At 52.6% G+C, this 8013-nt stretch overlaps 1 long non-coding RNA gene across 2 annotated transcripts; it reads right to left on the minus strand.

Moving 5' to 3' along the window:
- Positions 1-789: 789 nt before the first annotated feature.
- Positions 790-5172, minus strand: LOC121827658 (uncharacterized). 2 transcript variants are annotated; one of them, XR_013049432.1, is made up of 5 exons: positions 5030-5172; positions 4181-4342; positions 3483-3605; positions 1814-1886; positions 790-1033 (listed from the first exon to the last, which is right to left on the minus strand). It is a non-coding gene; the product is annotated as an uncharacterized LOC121827658 (long non-coding RNA). The 2 variants fall into 2 exon arrangements; XR_006069977.2 differs by lacking the exons at positions 790-1033; positions 1814-1886; positions 3483-3605 and having other exon boundaries at positions 4153-4342.
- Between the last annotated feature and the right edge of the window lie 2841 nt (positions 5173-8013).

Here is an 8013-nt window from a genome sequence, read left to right on the forward strand (position 1 = left end):
CTGGGCTGCCTCTGGTACTAGGAGGAACCAACCAGTGAGGCAGTTGGAGGGAGCAGGGCAGGCAGAGTCGGGTGCGGGGGTGTGAAACTGCACAGTTGTGCAAGCGAGCCACAAGCAATTTGGTGTTATTAAAGCATGACGATGTGGGATGCCTGAGAGATCTCAGGGCCTGGTAAGGCAGGTCCAGCAGCGAGGGCTTTAAGTTGGCGGCAATAGGGAGCCACTGAGGTTTTAAGCAGGGTGTGGCTGGCATGATTAGAGGCAGGCAAGCCTGGAACTCGGGCCTCCTGCCTCTCGGCCTAGAGCTGTGGGGAGACAAGAGAGACCAGCAAGGGTGAGAGAACACCCCACTTGCTCTGAGGTGTTGAAGCTGGCCAGCTGTCCTGACTCCTTGCTCCAGCTGGTGCCCCTCTGGGTCGCAACCGACTGAGTTCTGGTGAGACCTTCCCGGGTCAGGTGTAGCTGGGCCTGCCTGACCCATGGGCACGCAGAGCAATGGGTCCTGCCCGCTAGGGCCAGGCTGGGCTCCCTGGGTGTCCTAGGCACAGTGGCTGAGTCAGGTTCTCTATGCCTGACTCTTATCTGACCTAGCCAGGGTGACCACTGTCACTTTGGCTAGGGGCCAGGGCCACCACTGACAGAGTCTGAAGAATCAGCATGGGTCCTGTCCCCACCTGATGTCCTGGCATGGAAAAGGAGAGGTTCAGTGTAAGGGTATCAACCTCGTGTGCTTTTTTCCTGGAACCCCTTCTTCAGGTGTAAGGCTTTCCTAAGGACCTGTAAGATGGCGGCATCCAGCGGGGGCGAAGGTGGTCCAGCCGCTCAGAGGCAGAGTGGGTGTTAGCAAGCAGCTACCTAACGTAGCAGTGAACCCCCAAATCCGCAAAAGTAGAAATGCCGTTTGATTTTATTTTTATTGTTATTATTTATGTGTATACAGTATGTATCGAACACAGATGTGTGCATCCCACAGGGCATGTGTAAAATTCAAAGGACAGCTATGGGGAGTCCATTCTCTCCTTCAGCCTTGGATCTGGGAATTGAATCCACGTCATCAGACTTTCCAGGCATATGCTTTTACGCACTGAGCCATTTCGACCTCCCAAAACTTCATTTAAATGAGAGCAAACCCAGGTGTGTTCCTAGGCAGCCTGGATGTAGCAAGCCCCTGTGGCCACCAGCGGCCCAACCTTAGGTCTCCATTCTCTAGTAAAAGTAACCATGGTTTCTCAGAGAAGACCCTAGGGCTAGGCAGGGAAGCTCCAAGATGAGCTGGGAGCCTCTACAAGGATCGAGGAAAAACTCAAAAAAAAAAAAAAAAAGTAGATAGAGGCAGGTGGATCTCTGTGAGTTCGAGGCTAGCCTGGTCTACAGAGCAAGATCCAGGACAGGCACCAAAACTACACAGAGAAACCCTGTTTCAAAAAAACAACAAAACAAAAAAGTAGATAGACCATGTTGAGGACACAGGAACAAGGTGACAAAGTCTCCAGTGGGCAGGACTAGGGCAAGGTGAGCAACAAAATAAATATGGTGACATCACCTTAGGACCCAAAGTACGAAAGAAACACATATGACTTCATGCTAGCACAAATAAACAGCTGAGTTCACAAATAAATGGGGAAGAGTCAAGCATGCTGGCACACCCTGGAATCCCAGCACTGGGGACAGTGAAACAGGAGGGTCATGAGTGTGAGGCCAGCCTGGGCTACACAAGGAGACCTTGTTTCAAAAATAGATAGATGATAGACAGACAGACAGACAGATTGATTTATAGATTTCAAAATAATTCAGATAGATTTTCTCCCCCTACCTTGGGTAGAGTTCATGTCCCCTCTCTCTAGCAAGTGGAATATTGGCTCTTCCAAAGAAAGGAAGTGTTGGATCTGTAGAGATGGCTCAGTGTTACTGTTTTTGCAAAGAACCAGCAACCATATGGCAACTCACAACCACCTGTAACCCCAGCTCCAGGGGGTCCAGTGCCCTCTTCTGGCCTCCACAGGCAACTGCATTTATGTGCATGGACACACACAACATGTAATTAAAAACTTTTTTTTTTTTTTTTCTGAGATAGCGTTTCTCTGTATATCCCTGGCTGTCCTGGAACTCAGAGATCCACCTGCCACTGCCTCCCTAGTGCTAGGATGAAAGGCGTGTGCCACCACTGACCAGCTTAAAAACAAAATCTTAAGCCGGGCGGTGGTGGCGCACGCCTTTAATCCCAGCACTCGGGAGGCAGAGCCAGGCGGATCTCTGTGAGTTCGAGGCCAGCCTGGGCTACCAAGTGAGCTCCAGGAAAGGCGCAAAACTACACAGAGAAACCCTGTCTCGAAAAAAACCAAAAAAAAAAAAAAAAAATCTTAGAAAAGGAAGCGTACAGTAAGGCTGTAATAAAGATAATAAAGATAATAATAAAGAGGGAAGCAAAGAAAAAACAAGCTCCTGGTGGGGAAAAGCCGGCAAGTGCCACTGTAACCAGGGATCAAAGTCGACAACATCACCAGTTAAAACCGGTTAAAGCAGGCCGGGCGGTGGTGGCGCACGCCTTTAATCCCAGCACTCGGGAGGCAGAGCCAGGCGGATCTCTGTGAGTTCGAGGCCAGCCTGGGCTACCAAGTGAGTTCCAGGAAAGGCGCAAAGCTACACAGAGAAACCCTGTCTCAAAAAAAAAAAAAAAAAAAAAAAAAAAACAAAAAAAAAAAAACCGGTTAAAGCAAACAAGCAGACAGGTAGCATTGCACAGCGGAGAACCCCCTGGCTGCCAGCCACCACCCACTGCTCTAAGTGCCTGGTGATGTCCCATTTTAGAGGTTTGAGCACTGAGGCCAGGACAGTGTGGCACCTTGCCAGAGCCACTCAGCTCTCTCTGGAGGGAAGTCAAGCTCAGCTTCCCATTTACCATCTCCAACCACCATGACAGGAAGCTCCCCCCTCTACCACCATGGGCTCCCTAAAGGTCTAAAGGGTTGAATTTGGTGGCACCCACCTATTAACTCAGCAAGATGATCAGGTGTTCAAAGATCCTCTGCTATTATTGGGAGCTGGGGGCTAGCCTGAGCTATGTGAGACCTTGTCTTAAAACAAAGGGAAAAAGAAGAGAGGGACAGAGGCAGGGGAAGGGGAAAGATGGGGAGTGGGGTGGGAGACCAAAGTTCCAGAACATTCCTAAGCCCTGTCTACACCCCAGGCACCCAAATGGCTTGTTCTTTTGTCCCTCCCCAAAGTGGTTGCTTCCTGCTGTGTGAGGCCAGCGCCGAAGCCAGACAGGAACCAGCCCCCCCCCCGGGGGGGGGGGCCTTTCTGTCCCTACTGGGCCTTCAGCAGTAGCAGGTGGGTGACTGTAACAATGGGGTGGGGACAAGGCTGGGGAAAGGAACTGGAGAGGACCACTCGGCCTAGTCTGGAGTATCCAGAGGGGGACCCACTAGATGAGACTAAGTGAGGTAGGGGAGAGCCCTTATGGTGGGGGGACGAGAGTGTACCTGGTCCTGCCTTGACCCCCACCATCTGCGGGTGGGCCTGAGTCCCTTTCCACGCCAAGGCCTCATTTGGTTAGGATGAGCCTCTTTCACCTCCGCCGCTGCCACACGGACACCTTGGTGACCCTGCTGCCAACAACCCTGTGTCACCAGCCTGCTCGTCCCCACCCAGAGAAGAACCATATCTCCAACTCAGTCTTCTCAGCAGGACAACGAGCCGCGGTGAAGCCAGCTTCCTGGGCCCCGAGCTGCAGGGACTGTGGCCACCCTTTGATGGGCCCCACCGAGTCCTCTCCTCTAACTGGAATGACTTTGAACTTGGAATGATCCCCCTTCCACCACCAACTGAGCTGGCTTGACAGATGTGCATCCTCCCAACCCCCACCCCCCACCCCTCCACTCCCACCCCCAACCTGGTTTATGCAGTAATGGGGATTGAACCCAGGCTTTGTGTGTGCTGGACAAGAACTCTACCACTGAACTATATCCTCAGCCCCCTGCACCCACTGCCCCTCACACCCTCAGCCCCTCCACCCTCTGCCCCCTCACACCCTCAGCCCCTCCACCCGCTGCCCCTCACACCCTCAGCCCCACCCCCTCCCCCCACTGCCCCTCACACCCTCCACCCACTGCCCCTCACACTCTCACCCCCTCCACCCACTGATTGCAACCCTGCAAGATGCTCATTTATTACATTTTACCAATGGAAACACCAAGGTTGGTGAAGTTACAGAACAAAATGCCACAGCGACGAGGTGACTGATGCTTTGGAATACGACAAGGACCAGCTCAACCCCATTGCTCGCTCTGAGTGGCATTGAAGGCTGGTGGTTTCTCTTGGATTCAGTGGAAATAGCCACGGGCTGGAAGAGGACAGAGTAGAAGGGCCCTGTAGCCCTCACGCTCTTGGGTCTTGGGTGTCTGGGTTGTGGCATGAGGACGTGCAGGGTGACCCCTCCAAGGCCAGGGTGAACACCCCCCCTCCCCAGTCTTGTCACCCTAGCCTCAGCACCCAGACAGCGGGCCCCACTGCAGTCTCTTTCTGAAACTGTTGGCCATGTTTCTGGGAAGCTGCAGGCACCCTGCTGAGGACGGGGCCCCTGCTTCCCCCGCGGGCCCAGGCCCCATTTCAGCCGGCTCATCACATTCCCCATTCCGCAGCCCAGGCCAAGCCACGCAGTTTCCACATTGGTCTGGCACAGCCTGGCAGCTCAGGACCAGGTCTCCGGCTAGATGGCCAGGCCCTTCTCCATCAGGGACCAGGTCCAGGGGCTGCTGGCCAATCCCAACGTCTGCACATAGTTCCTGCTCCCAGACTCACCACCCTCCGCTGTCCCCTGACTCACACTAACTCGCCTGGCCCTCCTTCTCCCTGCAAGGCCCCCTCCGCCCTGGAAACTGCCCCCATACCTAATACCTCTACCCCACTTCTCCAGGAGGCCTTTGCAAAGCCCTTTGTTGACATTTAACTGACAGCAGCTTGGATGGCCTGCAGACCAGTGTCTGTCTGTCTTTCTGTGTCGGTCTTTCTGTGTCTGTCTTTATCTCACCCTCTCTTCTGAAGCGTTGACTCTGACCAAAACTGGGTCGAGGGCCCTCTTTGTGGGGCCCAGGGGCCTGCCCTCAGTTTCCATCCGGTGCCTAGCTCCATGGTGCAGGTGTCCCTCCCAACCCCCACGGCCCAGTCCCCAGCCATCTGTCCCACCCCCCGTCTGGGTAGAGCCATTGTAACAGCCCCTGACATCACGGCAGGGGGCAGTGCCATGTCACAGGGCCCCATTGTGGCTCTGCAGGGGGAGTCCTGCCCCACCAGAGGCCCACTCTCCACCCCGCCCAATCCTATTAAGCAGGGGTCTGGGACAAAGGAAGGGACTTTTTGTTTTAAGCATGTCTGAGGAAGGGGTGGGCACGAGGGTTATGCATTCCAGAGCCTGCTCTCCCCACCCCCAGCTGGGCCTCCAGGTCAGGGCAAGGCCTGGCTGCCGCCGCCGCCACGCTATGGGCTGTCTGAACTTTCCCAGCTCACTTCACCCACAAAGCTAGGGTCCATAGCTGAGGAGGAGGCTGCAGGCAGTCCAGAACCCAGCACCAGTTCCAAATACTCTACCTGTGAAATGAAGAGGGGAGCCTCAGGGGAACCCAGCCCTTGGGTCAAGGAAAGGGACAGGCAAGAGCCAGAAAGAGCAGAGGTCTTGACAGGCCTGGGGGAGGCAGGCTTAGGACGCAGTGGAGGAGGGGCGAGCAGGGGAATGTGGCAGGGCCCTGCTACCCAGAACATCAATAAATTCTTTGTTGTTTGTTTGTGGTTTGAGACAGGGTTTCTCCATGTAACACCTCCGGCTGTACTGGATCTCACTCTGTAGACCAGGCTGGCCTCGAACTCATAGAGATCCTCCTGCCTCTGCCTCCTGAGTGCTGGGATTAAAGGTGTGTGTCACCACTGCCTGGCCTAATAAACTCTTTTAAACACCGACTGAGAGCTCACTACATAAGCCTAGAGGGTACTGGCCATCACCAGCTCCAGACATGACCACTCTGACAGTTCTCAGAGAAGGACCAAGCTCATTCTGTGTTCCCCAGAAGTCCTTAAGTTCCCCACGGCTGGGCAGAGTGGGACTTCAGAGGCTCCAGCTTGGCCTTGTGGTTTTTTCCTCAGTGCTCGGTCCTTCCCTTCTTTAAGCCTCAGTTTACTGTTTGTGAACCAAGGACAAGGCAGACCAGCACTCCTCAATCCACCCCTTTGCCGATGGCAGGTGTTTCCAAGTTCACTATCACCCCACCTCCCATCTCTCTGGGGCTCAGCTGGGGCCTGTACCCTCTGTTGTATCTGTCCAGGTCTCTGATGTGAGGAGGGCATAACTAATGGGAAACACTCAGGCCAGGGTGGGCTGTGGCTCCGGCAGAGGCCTTGGCATCCCCAACAGCACCATGTGGGTTTCTCTATCATTGGCAGAGTGCCTGGGTATGCAAAGAGGCTGGGGTGGCTCAATTTCAGGCAACAAAGCCCCCTTTCTCCTCATCTTGTGGAATGCCTAGCACTCCGTCCAGCCTCCATTTCAGGACCCAGACCCCAGGTTTACCCCATGGGGTTTAGGCTGAGCCGCCCACTAGGCAGCTAAATAGAATCTCAGCCCTCCACATCAGCAGGCCCAGCCCACCATGACACACATGGACACTTATCCTCCCCAAATAACTCAGCCCTCAGGTCAGACCCCAAGCCCCATTGTGGATACTAAGCAGTTGAGACCAAAAGTGTCGCCAGCCAACTGGGAACTGAGTGAGTACCATGTGCTCTGTGCCTTCCTCACCTTGGCTGTTCTGTGTCTTTGTGTTTGATAATGGATTTTGGAATTAGTATCAGATTATGAAATTAGAGACCCTGGTTCTATCCATACCTCTCTTTGCAGAACTGGATGTTATTGAATAATCTTTTTGTACACTATGAAGACGTATCTGTGTCAAGGTGCCTTCTGATTGGATTAATAAAAAGATGACTAGTTGATGGTTAGACAAAAAGAGGTTAGGCAGGAGAGCCAAACAGAGAGGACACTGGGAAGAAGAGGGGTAGAGTCAGTGGAGGTCACCAGCAAGATGCAGAAGAAACAGGAGATGAACATATCATGCTGGAAAAAGGTACCGCCATGTGATAGAGTGTAGATAAAAAATATGGGTTAATGCCAGGCGATGGTGGCGCACGCCTTTAATCCCAGCACTCGGGAGGCAGAGCCAGGCGGATCGCTGTGAGTTCGAGGCCAGCCTGGGCTACCAAGTGAGCTCCAGGAAAGGCGCAAAGCTACACAGAGAAACCCTGTCTCGAAAAAACCAAAAAAAAAAAAAAAATATGGGTTAAGATGTAAGAACTAGTTAGTAACAAGCCTAAGCTATCGACTGAGCATTTATAATTATTAATAAGTTTCTATGTGGTTATCTGGGAGCCAGCAGTCCTGACTCCTTCTGCATATGGCACCCAACATGGGGCCATGAATAGCCACATAAAACCTGAGAAAGCACAAGAAAAGGTTCCAACCACACAAAAAATGGAGCCAAACACAGCTGCCTAGTTCTGCAGTCTCTTACATGGGCCATAGTACAGAGAGGCATCTCCAGGCCACTGCCTGAGGGCTTCAGCTGCCAGAATGAGCCCCACCAGCACCCCATGAGCTAAACCATTTGGTGGACTTAAGATTTTGCTCATGCAGACAGAAAAAAAGATTACAGATACGCAGTAAAGACAGATCCAGACAAAAGAAACCTCTAAATAGGTTACATTGTGTTTAAAAACATACATAGACTTGGGAGAGAAAAGAGAAAGTGTATAGACAGTCATAGAAAAAAATTAGTTCAAAAATAATAAAGTCCTTTAAAAAGAAATAAAGTTATATATATATAAATTATATATATAATTTGGTTTTTCGAGACAGGGTTTCTCTGCATAGCTTTGCACCTTTCCTGGAGCTCACTTGGTAGCCCAGGCTGGCCTTGAACTCACAGAGATCCGCCTGGCTCTGCCTCCTGAGTGCTGGGATTAAAGGCG

This window comes from Peromyscus maniculatus, chromosome 2 (genome assembly GCF_049852395.1).
Source record: "Peromyscus maniculatus bairdii isolate BWxNUB_F1_BW_parent chromosome 2, HU_Pman_BW_mat_3.1, whole genome shotgun sequence".
Taxonomy (NCBI): domain Eukaryota; kingdom Metazoa; phylum Chordata; class Mammalia; order Rodentia; family Cricetidae; genus Peromyscus; species Peromyscus maniculatus.